This window comes from Adiantum capillus-veneris, chromosome 16 (assembly GCF_014529385.1).
Source record: "Adiantum capillus-veneris isolate H3 chromosome 16, ASM1452938v2, whole genome shotgun sequence".
NCBI classification, from domain to species: domain Eukaryota; kingdom Viridiplantae; phylum Streptophyta; class Polypodiopsida; order Polypodiales; family Pteridaceae; genus Adiantum; species Adiantum capillus-veneris.
The window spans coordinates 97,318,309-97,335,590 of NC_140946.1; positions in this window are offsets into that span (position 1 = coordinate 97,318,309).

Below are 17,282 nucleotides of genomic sequence, written 5' to 3' on the forward strand. Positions count from 1 at the left end.
CCATTAAAGTTGGCTTTATAATCCTAGTGCCATCAATTAATCTTTATACTTCCTCTGTTTGTTCTTGCAGATTCATATTGAAACCTTTCATAACTATGCATAAACACTTGTTGCACAAGCCAAGTGTATATTCATAAGTCTCCTTCGTACCTACAAGCGGAACTCCCGCCTCCAGCAAGAATAGAGAAGCTATATACAAAACCATGCAAATATGTTTAAACTAATATTAGAGCCATGGCCTCTTGTCTCTATCTTTCAAACTTTGACATAGGTATCGATCAAAGTAGCCCTTGGGTGACATTGTAATGGTTGATTTTGGCATTTGGATAATGCTCTCACCAAATACGGTTTAACGTGTTATGCACCTTGTTTTGCAAAGAGTGGATAATCACTATTGCCTAGAGTTGTTGTGCAAGCTAAGAGAGGTGTACCTAACAATGGTTTTTGTAATGGGAATGGCCTATGAGCTTTGAGAATGGCAGAATTAAGAGAATTAGAGTGAGCATTTTTGTGAGATTATTTTGAGAACATAGAGGGTGAACTTAATTGATGATAGCAACATAAACATGGTACTTAATTAACTTGGCATGAACAATACTTTTGCAAGAGAGAGAGTATTAGAGAACATGACAATAGTTGAGGACCGGATTTACTTGGAGCTGGTCCCCCCTCCAAAAGGCATTTGTATTATAGATTCTCCCATAAAGAGAGACTTGATACAATACAATCTTTGTGTTCCTTGTGACCTTGGTGATGCTGTGAAGATGGAAAGCTTCATGCATCACGAGCACTTTGCAAAAAGCATTAACTATCCCAAACCTCAGTCCCAAGACCTCAAACACCTTCGAAGGTGGAGAGAGCTAGCGGAGAATGAGGGTAGGGAAGAGGAAGAAGAATCATTCATAGGAGAAAGAAATAGTTCCTCACTTATCCTCACTCTTCTTCCTTAGCATAGCATAATAGCATAGTAATGAAGATGAAGAAGATGGAAGCTTAAGCATTGAAGCATGGCTCTTGGTTGGATTTGCATTCCATAGCCAAGAGTGTTGGTGTAGGCTCTCAAATTCTCAACAATCTTGGAGGGAGATGGAGCTCTTGCACTTTGCACTCCACACAGTGAGAGAATGTGTACATGTGTGGGAGAGTATACCCTGTTGAGATGTCGAGCTCTACACCTTGAGCTGGCATCCACTACGGGTCTTGGCCGCTTACGGCATTTACTCACTGGCGCGTTAGGTGACCGACACGGAGGATCTCTGCCAGTGATTCTACAGCTGGACTACACTTATAGTGCCAGCCTAGTACGCTTCTAGTGAGTTCACACTTAGTGACCGCATGTACATATGTGCTACTTTTCAGCTTTAGCACTTAGTCATTTTGTACTCTCTTTTCTGTGAAGAAGAAGAAGAAGCTTTCCATCTCTGTGTGCTTTGTGCTTGTCTTGTGTAGCTCTCTTGCATCCTCATTCTTTACATACCCCCCCTCCCAAGCTTGGTCCACCTGTGTGTGTGTGTGTGTGTGTGTGTGTGTGTATGTGTGTGTGTTTCTCTTGTATTATTTAATTATCTCATTTGGACATTTGTCCTCTTTTTCCTCTTTGAGAGAAAGAACTTAATTATTTATTTTTATGCATCTAAATTCTCATTGGACCCCTTTAAAGCCTGTCCAATAGGATTTAAGCACATCATGAGGGCCACATGTGGAGGATATCTTAACATGTGTCTTTTCTGTCATTTTGTTTGAATTCTTTCAAGCATGGAAAACGTTTATGTCTCTTGAGAGTTTATCTTAGAATTGAACACTTCAAGAATCTTAGTCATTTAAGCATAAAAATCACCTCAAGCTTTCGACAAGGTCCCCACAAACACTTAGCAAGCCGACAAGCACCTCATGCTTGGGTAGGATTCCCACCTCAAGGTCAACCCTAGCTTGCCTAAGGTCAAATGACTTTTTAACACTATCTTTGGAGGTCTTTAATGAAGCTAACCCTAAGGTCTTTTAAGCTCCATTAGATGCACATTGCTCTTTGATAGACTACCTCCTTTTGGATCCCTATTGAGATGTAACCATCTCTCCTCTTGGTCCCTTGCTGAGGTAAATCTAGAAGCACTTATTGCTCTTTGGTAGACCGTCTCGTTTTGGACCCCTATTGAGATGCAACCATTTCTCCTTTTGGTCCCCAGTTGAGATAGGTTTAGAAGCACATAACAATATCCAGTTGAGATAGGTTTAGAAGCACATATCTATATCCTAACTCTTGTTCTCCTTTTATCTTACCATATTAAATGATCAGTTCAACATGAGAAATCATTTGGTAAAGTTAGATATTATATTTTATGATAGTTTTTGCATAGTTTATGAGAGAGAGGATTCAAAGCTTCATAAGGACAAAAGTGATACTACTTACTAGCTTTGATGATGATTTTTGAGGAGAAGTTTAATAGGCAATGTTTGAACCTGTCTTTGGGGGGGGGGGGGGGGGGGGGGGGTCACTTAGCTTCAAGATCCGAGATCTATATAACCTAAGGGAAATAAAACTATCCTACAAATAGGAAAGGTTTTCTCTCATCTCTACCTCCATGATCTAAAAGGGCTCATCACTTGAAAGAGGATAACTGGGTGTGGAGGTTAAAGATGTGAGGCGAGTGGGAGCGTGTATAAGTGTAAGTGCAGGGTGGAGCTCAGAGTGGATAAATCATCCACAAACCCTTATTCTTTTTATGTATCATAGAATGAATGAGATGAAAGTTAGTAATGCGCGACGCTCGGCCACTATTGTATGCACCCTTACAATCTCCCACTTGAAGGCCATAGTGGCCTAAGTGGCCTATGTTAGTACAAACCTGTACAAATGTGAAGCATCACGAGGCTTCACCCTATGCCCATCATCTCAAAGCAATGTGTGAACCTCTATGTTGTTGAGCTCTTTGCAAGGGCATCTACATGGTTTTCATCCGTATGAACTTTGGCTAACTCATGCGTTTGCTACCCAAAATATCCCGTAATCACATGATACCTGACCTCGTGTGTTTCCACTTGGAATGAAACACGGGGTTCTTTGTGTTGGGATGCGGGCTTTTGTTTCATCTCGTGTGAACAATAGTTCCACCTAGAAAATTCATGTGTCAATAGCCCATGTGAAGAACCCTTTACAACCCATGTGTAAAGAAAAGCCACTTGTGTTTGTTCATAGGCAGCCACATCTTGTGCTCATGTGTCAAAAGGATGTTTCGTTTGTATATGCCTATATAGAGGCACATTATGCTGAATAAATGTAAAGTCTCTCATTTTGCAAATATACTGTATTGTACTGTGTATTCAATATCAAGTCCTACACTAACCCTATTCTAGTCATGCTTATGCCATGAATGGCACACTAACCCATCTACCTTAACCTAACAACCGGTATCAGAGCTATTCTTAGATTAGTATCTCCTAATCTAATTAGATCCTAAGCATTTTTTTTTCTATGCTAGATTGCATTGGCACCTAGCTTCATAAGCTCCCGGGGCGGTCACTTTTTAGAATGTGTATGATATCACGTGAGTTAACCGGAGAGGATTATTAAAAGACCAAAATGTATAAAAATGTATACATACAGAGGGGGGTGGGGGTTTCTTAAATAGGCTCACAGTGTAAGTATAGTATGTATATTGGGGTATTATTAATTACCTCTTGAACGCACGTGATATAGGGGTCTTTTGATAAGTGACTGCTCTGGGCATAAGCTCGGTTGTACAAATGAGTGGTGGCGAGGAAGGAACATCCTTCTCTCCCAACAACATTTGCGCATCAAACTATTGTGCTCATAGCTACGTTTAAGTGATGATCCTTGACCATGTAGCCATTGCCAACTAAAGAACACATCAGCGAGCTTCATCTTCATGACTTAGAAATTCAAGGACATGTGATATCCTTGAATCTCAAGTGGTACACCTTTCACTTGAGTATCCTACATCCCGGTGACATGGACGTTCATCAATGCTACCTTGTAACGGTGGGAACGCAGTGTCAAGAGGGCAACTTGAGCCGTTTCACTAACTTAATAGTTAATGAAATTGTGAGAAGCTCCATTGTCCATCAATAATCGCACCTTGTGCCCTTGGATAGACCCATCTATATGCACCAACTCACGTGGAACAAATATCGATTGCCACATTGACAATGTTATATAGCATTTGTGTACGACTTCGGTGTGTGTTACCTCCACATTGTAGAAACGAGAGGAGGACTCAAGAGGCAATAGTTGCACCATGTACACTACTTTCTCCTTACTTTGGACAACAAATTTCCCCTTGGAACAATCCTTTTTGTCGTGTCCACTCCCTAAACATGTAAATCATAATTTTTTATTTTTAGCCTTCTCAAACTCTTCACTAGACAGAGGGCCCCTAGATCCCTTGGGTTTCTTGAACGCATTAGATGCAGCTACTATAAACTTTCTGTTATTGTGCCCATGTTGTGTACGTTCATTTGCATGTGCAATGTCGGGCACATGAGTATTATGAAGTGCTTTCTCATGTGGATCATTGTGTATATGCACTTGCACTATGGTCTCCTCAAGCATCTTGGGGTCGTGGTTTTTGACATGCTTCTTAAGCTCTGGTGTCAACCCACGCATAAAACCCACACACTTATTGAAAAGTTTCCAAAACTTCCAGTTTGAGAATTACATTACGATAGTGCGAGATATACTCTAATAGTGTCTTATGCTGACACATAGAGCACTTATCCAATTTATGTATGCTTCATTTGTGGGCAGAAATTCTTTTCTGAACACAGACTCAAAGGTTTCCCAAGTCTGGTGTACGATGCCCTTCTCCTTGAGATACATCCACCATTTGTAGGCCTTGCCTTCTAGTGTGAGACTCGTTTGCATTGCCTTGAGTGCATCTAGAGTGCGTCTAAGATCGTGAATACCATCCCATTTGCTCAAGAATATATTCACCATACCTTTGTTGCATTCCTTTTCCTCTCCTTTGAAAATTGGTGGCTGTATACTTCAACATGTCATCCACCTCTTTTTGAGAGAGAAGGTGCAACCCAATCCAGACTGGAGCCTTGCTCCTACATACCAAGTGTGCTCTTGCCATGCATGGGGGATACAGAAACCCGAGTTTACTCATTAACTGGGCCCTTTGCCAACTATTGCAGGAATTGCACAAACATATCAGACATTTTGGTGACATTCTCATTCAACTTTGCAAAATGAAACTCTCAAATAGTCATGCGTGTTTGCAATGCTCTAAACTCTTGGTTGTCAAGCAATTTGTAGCAATCATCCCTCCTTATTGTCGTGCAAATACCCTTCGTGAGAGTATCCACACGATAGCAGGTGGAACTTGTGCAAGATTTTCAAAATCAAACGTATGCTTTATGTCAATGCCTGAATCCATGGCAATTCTATGTTGTGCTAGCAAGAGAAAAGATGTACCTTATAGGGAGCATCGCTTGCTAGAAACAGATTGAAATTGGCCATAAACCACCGCAATCAAAATTAATTAGCCTTGCTAATTTTAATTCAATGAAGTCATAGAGAATTATCGATGTTGATGTTGAACCGCTGGGAAGCGTCATCCAACCGTTAACTTTTTCGATTTTCACACATTTGTTGGAAAAGGCCTTGTCTAATTCGACTGTGAAAACTCGTAAAATTTTTGCAAGATTTTACTGTCTGCATGCATCAACTCGTGCTTGTCATCGGTTGGTCTAATAATACCACTGCTTGAATCCCTCCAATTGCTTGTAGTTCATTGGTGATTTATGGGGGATGTCGAGATTCGAAACCTTGACCTCTCTTGAATATTTGCCAATCTTTCTCGAGATTTTCTATAATTTTTAGAAATCACAAAAAATCAAGTGTCAGTCTTGGTGTTTTTGTCGGCGTTGCCTTGATGGTGGAGGCTTTGCTTGCATTTGCTTTGCTGACAAAACAAGAAGGGGGTTGGGGGGGGATGGGGGATCGTGGGCACCCTCCCTAAATCCCTTTAAAAATTGGACCTTAGACCTTGGCTTGGGCGGCCCAATGAGAAAAGAAGCGTTTGTTTTCTCTATAGCACTATTGGCAGTAGTGAGGGTAAGGAAGATATGCTCACAAAGACAGTGCCTTGTTTGGTGCTCCGCATAGGGTCACCCATTTGGTGCTAAGCGGCCCTTCACACACGACATTCTTCGTCTTCCTCATTCTACTAAGCCACCATACGCATGGTGCATGCAAGATTTTTCTAAAAAAAAGAAACCACACCCTTGCTTGGCTAAAAATAGTATGAGCTCTAATACCAATATGAGGCAGGGGTACTGAGCTCCATACTCTCCTCCTAGCCTCTTGCCATGATATATGCAACCCCTAAGCCGAGTTCAAGACTTGTCCCTTAGCCTCTAGGCACTTGGCTTGATAGCAAGTCAAGAAAATACATAATGGATATAGTGATGTGAGGAAAGATTTCATTCTATATGATCCAATCAAGAAGAAATCGTTTATCTTAGGAGATGTCATATTTGATGAGAATGCAAGATTCAAATCAGTCCCAAATTCAGATTTGGATACAATGTCTCCATCATCGCTCAATGTGGAAGAGCCCTCAACCATACATGAGGAGAGGATAGAGGAGTTGGAGGAAGAAGCTGAAGAACATCAAGTATTCCTTAGAAGGTATTCAAGGACTAAAAGACGATCTGAGAAGTTGACATGTCAAAGAGATTATGCACCAAATTTTCAACAATGCAATGTTGTACTTGTTAGCTCTCTTTTGAAACATAAAGTCTACTACCTACAAGGAAGCAAGGAGGCTTACAAGATGGCGAGCGAGTTTTTCCAAGTGATGAAAAAAACAAGCGAGTCTCTCAATAAAGTTATCTGTTAATTAGAGATATTTTTAAATGTGATGAGGGAAAAGAGACAAGTGATAAGATGTGGACTAGCAACAAGGGATTGAAGGGGAGATGCCGAGCAGATAATGGGGACTGCTGTCGTGGCTAGAATCGTGGGTGAGAAACAACCCACTTGTGCGCACTCAGGCCAAAACAAAGTGAATGAATGCACACAGGCACTTGTCAATAATAATAAAAAATGGTTTCCACCAAAAACACACGTACACGTACAAGATGATTAACAGATTATAATGCAACCTATCTGCAAAATGAATTTTGATTATTATTTAGCCTTTTTTTCGTATGTGGGTAGTGGCACTAGGTGCATATCCCAAGCAAAAGAAATTAGATAGAATGATTTATTTAAGGATGCAAAACATGCAATCCTAAATGCAAGGAAGCTAATTGAACCAACTAGCTTAGAGGAGAGCTAGTTGATCTAGCAGGGGAATTATGTCTAAATAACGTAAAATAGCCTAGAACCTAACACGCTCTGATACCAATTGTAAAGTCTAGGTTGGATAAACGAGAGAGCCATTCATGATAAAAGGATGCAAAATTACTTGATAAGAAGTTCATGTACAAAGTGCCTCATATATAGGCATAGTGAGGAATGTACCCTTCTGACACATAGCCTTCTAGGTGTCATCACATGCATAGGATTCAAGGTCTTTGTTACACATGGTTGTCAAGCTTAGAGGAGTTGCACATGTTTCCCATAGTCATTGAAGAAGGACATGCCTATCTCAATAGCTTTGTCCGTTGTAATAGCATAATGATGAGGCTACCGTTTATTTATGAAAATTATGTACAAGAGAAGTAGAATTATGAGGTTCTAATTTAGGGTCTAATACCTGGATGACCAAAGGGAAAAACCCAGTGGGAAAAAAGTGCCTTTGAGGTACACGCATTATTGAAGTACTTATTAGCATGGGAAATATTAATCAATTACTCAAGGGATTATTTCTTGATAGATATGGAATAAAAAAGGAAGCAAATATGAGAGGGTAGCATGATGGAACATTGGTTTTCCTGTTGTAGTCCACTCAAGGTGCATAGGTGGAAGCAAAAAAGAGTGTCTAATGCATATGTCCAACGGTGGGACATCCTATTTATGCATACACAAAAATGCATGGAAAGCAATATGCTGTGCAAGAAAGATTTTGAGGGGTTCTTCAAAAAGATGGTGTAGCTATAAAAGCATATGACATGGCTTTGCAAGCTAGCACCCCTTTAAGCATGGTTTTCGTTGACGAGGATATGTGCTCTCATCTTAGTGTGCATTGTGCGTGAGTGTTGGATTCTACGACACTCCACCATTTGTAACTTAATAGACTTCGACTCTTATGCTCGTCTCATCCAGCATGAGCAACATGACTTTAGATATGCTCAACTCTTACAGCCTGAGCATAAGCCTAATAAATACGACTCTTAGCACAGAGTTTAATATGACTTGAAGCTTTGGGAATAATGCTTTGCTCATTTTATGGCTCAGCAATCCGACTCTCACTATGCCAAAGAGTGTTTTTTGCACCCTGGCAACTTGACTTTTTACATTCTTGTGCTTACTACAACTATTTCTTCGGGTAAAAGTAAGCTTGAATCCTCAAAAAGAGGATTAGTGAAGGACCAAGTTTGCATTGAAGGTTTCTTTTGCCATACCTATTTTACCTTCTTTGAATTTGCATTCGCATTGGTTTGGTTGTCCTTTCACTGTGAAGACTACATTATCTGTTTGATTCTCCAATTAGGCATGTTGATAGGAGTCTTTGATGTTGTTGTAGGACTCTCTTGACTGTTGGAATTTGGCTTTTGACTAGGTTCATTGGAAGACTTAGGAATCCAAATCTCTTGATGGCCTTTGTATCTCTATTGTTGACTTTGCTTCGTTATACGTCTTGTTGAGTTCCTGAGATCTTCATGCAAGTCTGGTGTAGTTGTAGTTGGCTTGTCATTGACTAGTAGCCAAATCTTTTTAATCCTTTGTAGAATCCTTGTCTAAGAGGAATATTCTTTGAGATCCATCTTTGTTCTGTATCCTCTTTAGAGTTGTGGTAGACTTTAGCATCTTTTGATGTTGCTCTATTGCATACCTGCTTCTTAGGTATCCCAGGATATTGTCGAGGTTGATACCTTGTGGACCTTCTTTCTTGGGAGGGCCTTGACTTCACTTCATATGCTCTAACCTACGCTTTTGGCACCCACATTTGTCTGTTACCTCCGTAGTACTCCTATTCTTTTAAGCTCCATTGTGATGCTATCCATCCCATGTGTTTGTCTTTCTGTGTTGATTTCTTGTCTTTAATCCAAACCAGATCATTGACTTTGACTAAACTGCTCGGAACAAACACTTGCTTTACTTTCCTTTTCTTTCTTGAGTACTTTGGCTGAAATATCTTTATTTTTTGGGTGTCTCCTTAGAGGTTTCAATTGGGTTAGCAATTGACTTGAAGTTTTGAAAACTTGACTTGCTTGAAGAAGCTGATCCATGAGGGTTCTTTGATGTAGAGGCATATGCTGTCACACCTTATTTGCTAATCGGTGGAGGGTCCACTTTAGCTTTACCTTTGTCTACAAGATTTTTCTTCGATTCTTGTGACTTTTGCAACTCTGATTCCAGCATTAATGGTACCTATAATTGTTGCTTGTTACCTCTTGGAAAAGAGAGTATTAGCATTCTATCTTCTTTGTAGGCCTTGTGTTTCTCTAACCACTGATGTCCAGGGATGACATCTGCATGCATTTCCTTTGAAGCCTGCACCTGAAACTTTACCTGCGCTTCATGTCGTTGGATGTTAAGGATAGCAACCATTTCTTTTTTACTTGTAGCCTTACCCATGATTTCTTTGTTACTTGGCTTGTCTTGAGTATCTCTAGAATGCTCTATCCTTTGGTTGAGCTTTATCTTCATTTTCTTTGCTTTGAATACCTGCTTCAATTGATGTTGACTTGTATGATTGTGATACTGCACCTTTTTGCAATTGTTGAGCATTGTCTGCTTGCATCTGGTTAACCCTTGATCTTAATAGATCCACTGTACTTTCTGGCAGAATTTGTCTCTTCGAAGGAGATTTTGGTGGTGACCTTTGTGTAGCTTTCTAGACTTTAGCCTTCATTGATCTTGATTTTTATGTCACCTGTTCTGGCAACTTGAGGCTTTGCATCATCTTCAGATAGTCTTTGACTTCAATCTTACCATCCATAGGGGTTTGTACAAGGTTTTGATCTTGCTGATATTCATTGCCATCTGCATCTTGATATGCATATGTGAGCTTGATCACATGTAACTATTTGAACACTATTGAATTTGTCGGCTTTTGGCTTTGACTTGTGGAGATTAGTTGAAACCTTTGTCCCTGATAATCTTCATAAAAGCATTTATCTGTAGACTCTGATGGAATCTGGGTCAATTGGAATCTTCCAACAACCATATGATCTTTCAATGGTTTGTGTCTTGAAGGGGTCTGTTGGCTAGAAACCCTAGGGCTTCTAACTGGTGTAGCATTTCCTGGTATTAGAGCTAAGCTTGATGAATTTACAGCTCCCCCTTCCTAGGGTGATCACTATAGCCTGCTTCATTGTAAGAGTTTAAATTTGTTTGGATCTGATTTAGTCTCACCTTTTGGGACTGTGAAGGCACACTTTGGGTAGCACTGTTGACAGTTGGCATTTGTAAACCTTCTGCATAGTTTCCTATGTATCTCCTTCAAACATGACAAATTATTCCCGAAGTCAAGCTGTAGATAGCATTATCTTTGCCCTGATATTGTCTATCCCATGGGTCTCCTATGATATGAGCTTTTGTGGTTTGAGGACCCAAGGCATCATAGATGCTAGACTCTCGTCTATATCTACGATTGTTTTGGTCAAAGTATATGCTCGTTTGGTCACAACATCGAAGCTTGATTTTCGATGGAGGAGAGTTTAGCTCTGAACAGATTTTTGGGTTCACTCGGGTAATATCCTTCAGCTCTAGAGAGGATGGCTATAATAGATTCTTTCCTCTAAAATAAACCATCCCTTCTGATCTATCTCAGGACGTACTTCTATGAGCTAGTATGTGGGTCGTTCAAACACTGGTTGATCCTTTTTGTACAGTTTTCCTTTTTGGTCTACATAGTCTGTATATGAATTATGGGTGCCATACAATGCTAACATCATTCTGTTTGATGTGTCCCTTAGACTCGTGAATGATTGCACACTTGTGTCAGTGGATGCAAAATCATTTGCAAATTTAACATTCGGTGATACCTCGACACCTTGACCAAATTCATGCAAGAATTTGTTGTTTAAAGAATCAATTTTGAGCTTTGCAGGTGTCTGTGCATCTTTATGCTGATTTTGAACTTGCAGTGTTTTGAATTGTGCTTCTAATGATCATCTGATTGCATTAGAAGTGACGAGTTAGATGCACTTACATCGAGATTCACATTTCCAATTTTCTTTGTACCTTGCTTGGCAGTTGATGGCTTGTGCAGATTTCTGGATAAACACTTGGGTTAATTTTTTGTACCTCTATCTATACTTCATCTTTGAGCTGGCAATACCTGGCTCCATTGAAGTCTGTGAACATCTAGGAGTTATCTGAATCTAGCTTTACTCTGATCAATAGGATCTTGGCTCCTTTACTGCTTTACTGCTCATAAGATACCTATGACCTTCTATATCTGAATATGAGACTTTATCTCCATTGTAGCCATAAAGCTATAGAATCTGCTATGTGGCACTTTTGCCAGTGTTGCCATTGCTACTGACTTTCTTTGTTGCACTTGAACTCTTGGTTCGATTTGAGTCCATGTCGACTGGTTCTATAAAAAGTGTCTCCTAGCAAATTTTGGTATCAATTAGCAGAATTTTTGCTGCTCATACTTGCTTATTCTGCATTCACATGTGAGTTGTGTCTGTTCGTGGAAGCTCAATTGCAATCCAATTGCTTGCACTTGCCAATTTCTAGCATGCAAAATTTTTGAAATTTGTCTGCCGCTCAATTGCTTTGAGTTTATCGTTTTCTCGCTTTCTTCGGCTGTTTTTCTGCTTCACTTTGCACGGTGTGATCGGTTTGTGGTGTTTGCTCGATGTGCGGTGCACTTTTCGGCTTTGCTTTTTTGACTTGTTCGCTTTTGTGCGGTTTACCCGGTGTGATTCTCCGACGGTGAGTTTTTTGCTTTTCTGCCTCGTTCTAACTCTTTTTTATTTTTAATGCCTCTTTCGATGACTTTCTTTTTAATTTTGTAATTATTTGTAAAAGTTTCATTTTTCATTTTTTTTTGTTCTTTTATGATTTTTTACGATTTTTTTGGGAAGGTTTTGATTTTTTAATAATTTTTTGGTAATTTTCTAAAGTTTTTGTGATTTTTTGAAATTTTTCTGGTTAATTGGGATTTTCCCTGTCAATTTTTGAAAATTTTATGAGTTTTTTACTATTTTTGTGATTTTTAAAAAAAAAATTACAAATATTTTTTATTTATCTGTGGAGTTTTTGAATTTTTTATGATTTTCTTGAATTATTGGGATTTTGTTTTATCCATTTTTGAATTTTTTGAGTTTTTTACTCTTTTTGTGATTTTTTTTGTCAATTTTTTTAAAAACAAAATTTCTTCTTATTTTTTTTTTTATAAATATTTTTTATTGGATTTTTTAAAAGCTTTTTATTTTTAATGAGTTTTCAATTTTTTGGCGATTAAATTAATCTTTTTTTATGAGTTTTTTTTTGTATTTTGTATTTTTTATTTTTTTTGTGATTTATTTGATTTTTTTTATTTTTTTATTTTTTGAGTTTTTTTAAAAAATTGTTTTGTTTATTTAAAAAAAACACTTACCTGAATCTGCTAACTGGGCGTCGACCGTCGGTGCCAGCATACGATTGCAGGGAGACCCGAGATCACTGGCAGCGTGCAATAGACGTGTGCGCGTGCGTGGGCTGGAGTGCACAGCAGCATGGGGTTGAGATGCACTGACTTGGCAGATTCTAGCAGCTTGAGCCACAGGACAGGGACGCAAGGGGTCTGGCGCGCAACTTGCAAGTGGCGCAACAATAGGTAGAGGAGAGAGAGAGTAAGACGGCCTAATTCGCGCTGACAACCGGACAAAATTTGTGTGTGTGTGTGTGTGGACAATAAGAAAGGAGGAGGAGCTCGTGGACAGGGTGATTGAGCACGCTACAGAGAGCAAGAGAGAGTTAGTGAGAGAAAAAGGGAGAGATAGAGAGGGAGTGTGTGTGTGTGTGTGAGTGAGAGTTAGAGAGAGAGTGTGAGTAAGGGGGAGGTGGGTGTGTGTGTTAATAGGACAAAGAGAGAGAGAGAGAGAGAGAGAGAGAGAGAGAGAGAGAGAGAGAGAGAGAGAGAGAGAGGGTGGGAGAAGTTAGAGAGTGTGATTGTGTGTGTGTGTGTGTGTGTGTGTTCATGCGCCACTAAGCACGAAAGCGATGGCAGCATAAGAAAATCAGGAAGAATTTTATTTTAATGTCGTAGGAGACTATCCCAAGAGACCATAAAGATCTATCTGACACGGAATTTTATGCGTCGCAAGGCACGGACATCGAGCTTGAATCGGCCTTTCTATTATTTTTTAAAATTTTCAAATTTCCAAAAATGCCAAAAATAGGTCGAAAATTAGCCGAAACTCCAAAAATGGCCAAAAAAGTTCAAAAATTTCTCAAAAAATTTAGGAATCTTAGAAAATCACCGATATTCGCAACCAAACATTTTTGACACGCAAAAGCACACCAAAAATAGCAGATTTTACCGAAAATATAATTTACGACACAATCGTCAACCCAACCCCCGAAAATAGTAAAACGCTCAAAACTCCACCACCGAGGACATAAATGGGAACAAAATGATGTCGTAAATACGCATATACAAAGTAGCTCGTAAAGATCGGAAAATATCAATTTTTTATGGAATTAACCAAAACTCAATGCAAAAATTAGCAAAACATTACCAAAAAAATATAAAAATTACGCCAAAAAATTCTTTAAAAATTCCATACATAGGGAAATAGTGTAGACAAATAAAATCGCACAAATCACGTCAATTCAATTGCCAAATAATTTTATCAATAAAATCAAGACTAGGCAATTAAATCTGCAAAATTATCGACAAAATTAAGTCCAAATTTGACGCAATTGAAATGTGTAAATCCCTGCTTTGAGCACAAAAATGCAAAAATTAATCATTATAAACATCAATTATGCAATCAAAATATGAATCAATCATGCAAATTAAACACTTTTAGGCACACACACACACACTAATAAAATTGGCAGTTTTTACAAAATCTTTAGATGCGCACACAAAAGGGTTAAACTTGTCGAATTTGCAATGTGACTTCACAAATCATTAGTTGCACATGAGCACAACACAAATCAATCATCACAATTGAAAAATCATTATGCACACATTGATTTTTAGGTGCACGAACATGGGCTAAATAGTGCACACACACCTAAAATTAGGCATACACACACTCAATTAGAATGCACACACACTTTATTTTAGTGCACACACACTTGAAATTGACCATCCAAGCATGCAATTAACTCAATTAGGCATCCAATTAGCAACACACATTCACCAGTTAGCAATTGAAACTTGTCAAATTCATACGCCACCAGATCTTAAAATTTTGGCATTACGACGGCGTGAAAACGAAAAGAAAAAAAATTCCAATTGACATTGCATCAACATTACATTGCATCATGGTGGGATCTCTACACAATTGTACACATCCTTAGATTCTAGGGAGGTTGAGAATATCACCTTGATTACTTTTCCATTCAAGATCAATTGAATGGTCGAATGCTCCAATCCTTCATAGCAAATTAGTAAGTTAGCAAAAATTAGTGAAATTAGCAAGGGGTTAGTGTGAAATTAGAGTGTGTAAACACACAATTGGCAAGATATGGTGACACATTAAGAAATTATGAACACATTCCTTCATGCACACACATCCAAAATCCACAAAAACATAAACACATACGTGAAATTAGTGAGGAAATGCATTCGATTATGCCACAATTACACTATCGTAGGCCATCGTCCCCGGCAACGATGCCAAATATTGGGGGTCCCATCGTTGTAATAGCTCCAATGACCAACAAAATTGTCAATACGGAGGGATGAGCTACCCGGCTAGGGCATGGAAACACTCACATAGTTAGTGAGTTAATCATGGCAACACAAATGGTTAACTCTACGAGGTGAGCTTCTCGGCCTAGGGGGGAGCTAAGCCACAGTTAAGGGCAATCTCCATATCCACTTCTCTCCACCTCTAATCAACCCAATCACACACACTAAGATTGCAAGACACACACAACACTAATCCTATCAAGCAACACACTAATCGCAAGCACACACACATAGATCCATCAAGCACCACACTCCAATCAAACCTACATGCACACACAAGCAAGAGAGGGAAATCACACAAGATTAGAGAGGGATTAACCACTAATTAGTTAAGATTTAGCTAATATAAGCATCATAGGCAATCATAAGAAGAATGAGAGAGGCATAGTGAAGGACAATGATTCATTGATTAGTGTTAATCAAGTCTAATGAGCAAGGAGAAGCTCAAGGATTCCATAGCCACACACCTCAAGATCTCTCACCAAAGAGTGCTCTCAACAAATGAGCTTGAGAACCCTAATTTATTTTACACTCTTCTTCTGTCTCTGCTATCCTCTCCTTCATCTCTATTATGGCCTCTTCAGTCATCCGATATGTTCTCTCACTCACCATCTCATGTTCGGTTCTCTCTTCTCTTTTGTTTGGTGTTGTCATGATTTTTGGAGCATCCTATGTTGCTTGTTGTTTCCCTTTATCTTGATCCTTGCTAGCTGTAGGGCGAGTGGTTTGAGTTGATGATCCTTGTTGTGGAGTTGTAGTGTTCCGTGTCTGGAATCTTGTTCTTTCTGGCAGGCCAAGGGCATCCCGGGGGGGGGGGGGGGGGGTGTCACGTGGCCGTCTACCAGTGTGGACTGGGGATTCAGGCCAAGGGCTATATATACGGGAGGTTGGGCGGTGAATCCAAGCAGGTAGTTCCATGGGCTTCATAGTGGTATCAAAGCTAAAATTAGCTAGGCAAGGGCGTGGTCTTCTACTTTTCTCATGTACATGCAAAGAAAGCCATGGAAGTGACCTCTTGCCAGGCGGGGACGAGGACGAAGGAAGAGCACTGTGTGCAAGGGGGCTTATGAAGGAAGAGCTCGCGGGGTTGAGGTGCTGGCAAGCCTTCGAGGGCGGGCTCAACAGGATTGCAGGGACCATGTGAGTGTTTTTCGACTCAAGCTCGGAGCCCGGCATGCAACACACCGCTCTGCATGGCTCTTTCTTCCTCGCGCGCTACCCGTGCTGCCGCCATGGCTTCTTTTGAAGTTGTGGGTTCATACTCAAACACCTAAGGCCCTTGGCCTTAGAACCTATTTCAAGTTGGCAAGGGTACCCATGGTGGGGTGCCCCCCCTCCCTTTTGTGAAACTCCGAGCAAGGCTCGGCACAAGCATCGAAGCAAAACATTTTCAGCAGTGGCTCACAGGCAGGCCAGGAAATCACAGGCAAACCTGCATTTTTTTTTTTGCGTAAATTCATTCGAAGTTGTATAATGAATTCAAGTCACCTTCAATCTATCAAAGCTCCAAAGATGGTGAATTACTGGTGCTCAAGGCAAACACATTTGCTTTTTTCTCGGAATCGAGCATGAGATTCGATTCTCAGTGGCAATTCCAAGAACACCAACATGGAGTCCCGTTTCTCAAAATTGCTCTACGGACAAGGTTGGTAATGACAACTAGTCTTTCCGAATTTGGAATTTTTAGAAGGTCAGGTACTCTTCCTTCTCTCTCTCTCTCACACTGCACAGTGTTGTCATGGATTCGGATCTCAATATGAAATTCGACTTTGAGAACAATTCACCCGATCATCCCCATGATGGCTCGCGGCCGGATACTCCCATGGGGGGTACCCGCGATGCTACGGGAGGTGATGAGGCATATGAATTGCTCGATATTCAATAATTGCACAAACTTCAAGCACGCATGTCTGTGATATATAAAAAAATTTGCATCCCTAAATGAAAATGTCAGTAAATTATTCACTTTAGTGATACAGTTTATGCAGCAGCAAGAAAAGGGCCCTGTTGACACACATATGCATGAGCACATAGCCGATCAAAGGCAAGGCCCTTTTGGTCATGGACAAGGTCCATCTTCGGATTCTCTGCACTCTCTCGCTGCAAAGGAGGTGGATGATTTGTTGAAAAATACAAAGCACCCAACTTTTAAGGGAGAGAACCGAGACCGCAATAAGGATGCAGTGAATATCTTTCTCAACAAGTGGGATGGAATTCACGCCTTATGACGTACTCCGATGCAGTCAGAGGACTATAGACAAGTTTGACTATGGAAGGCAAGGC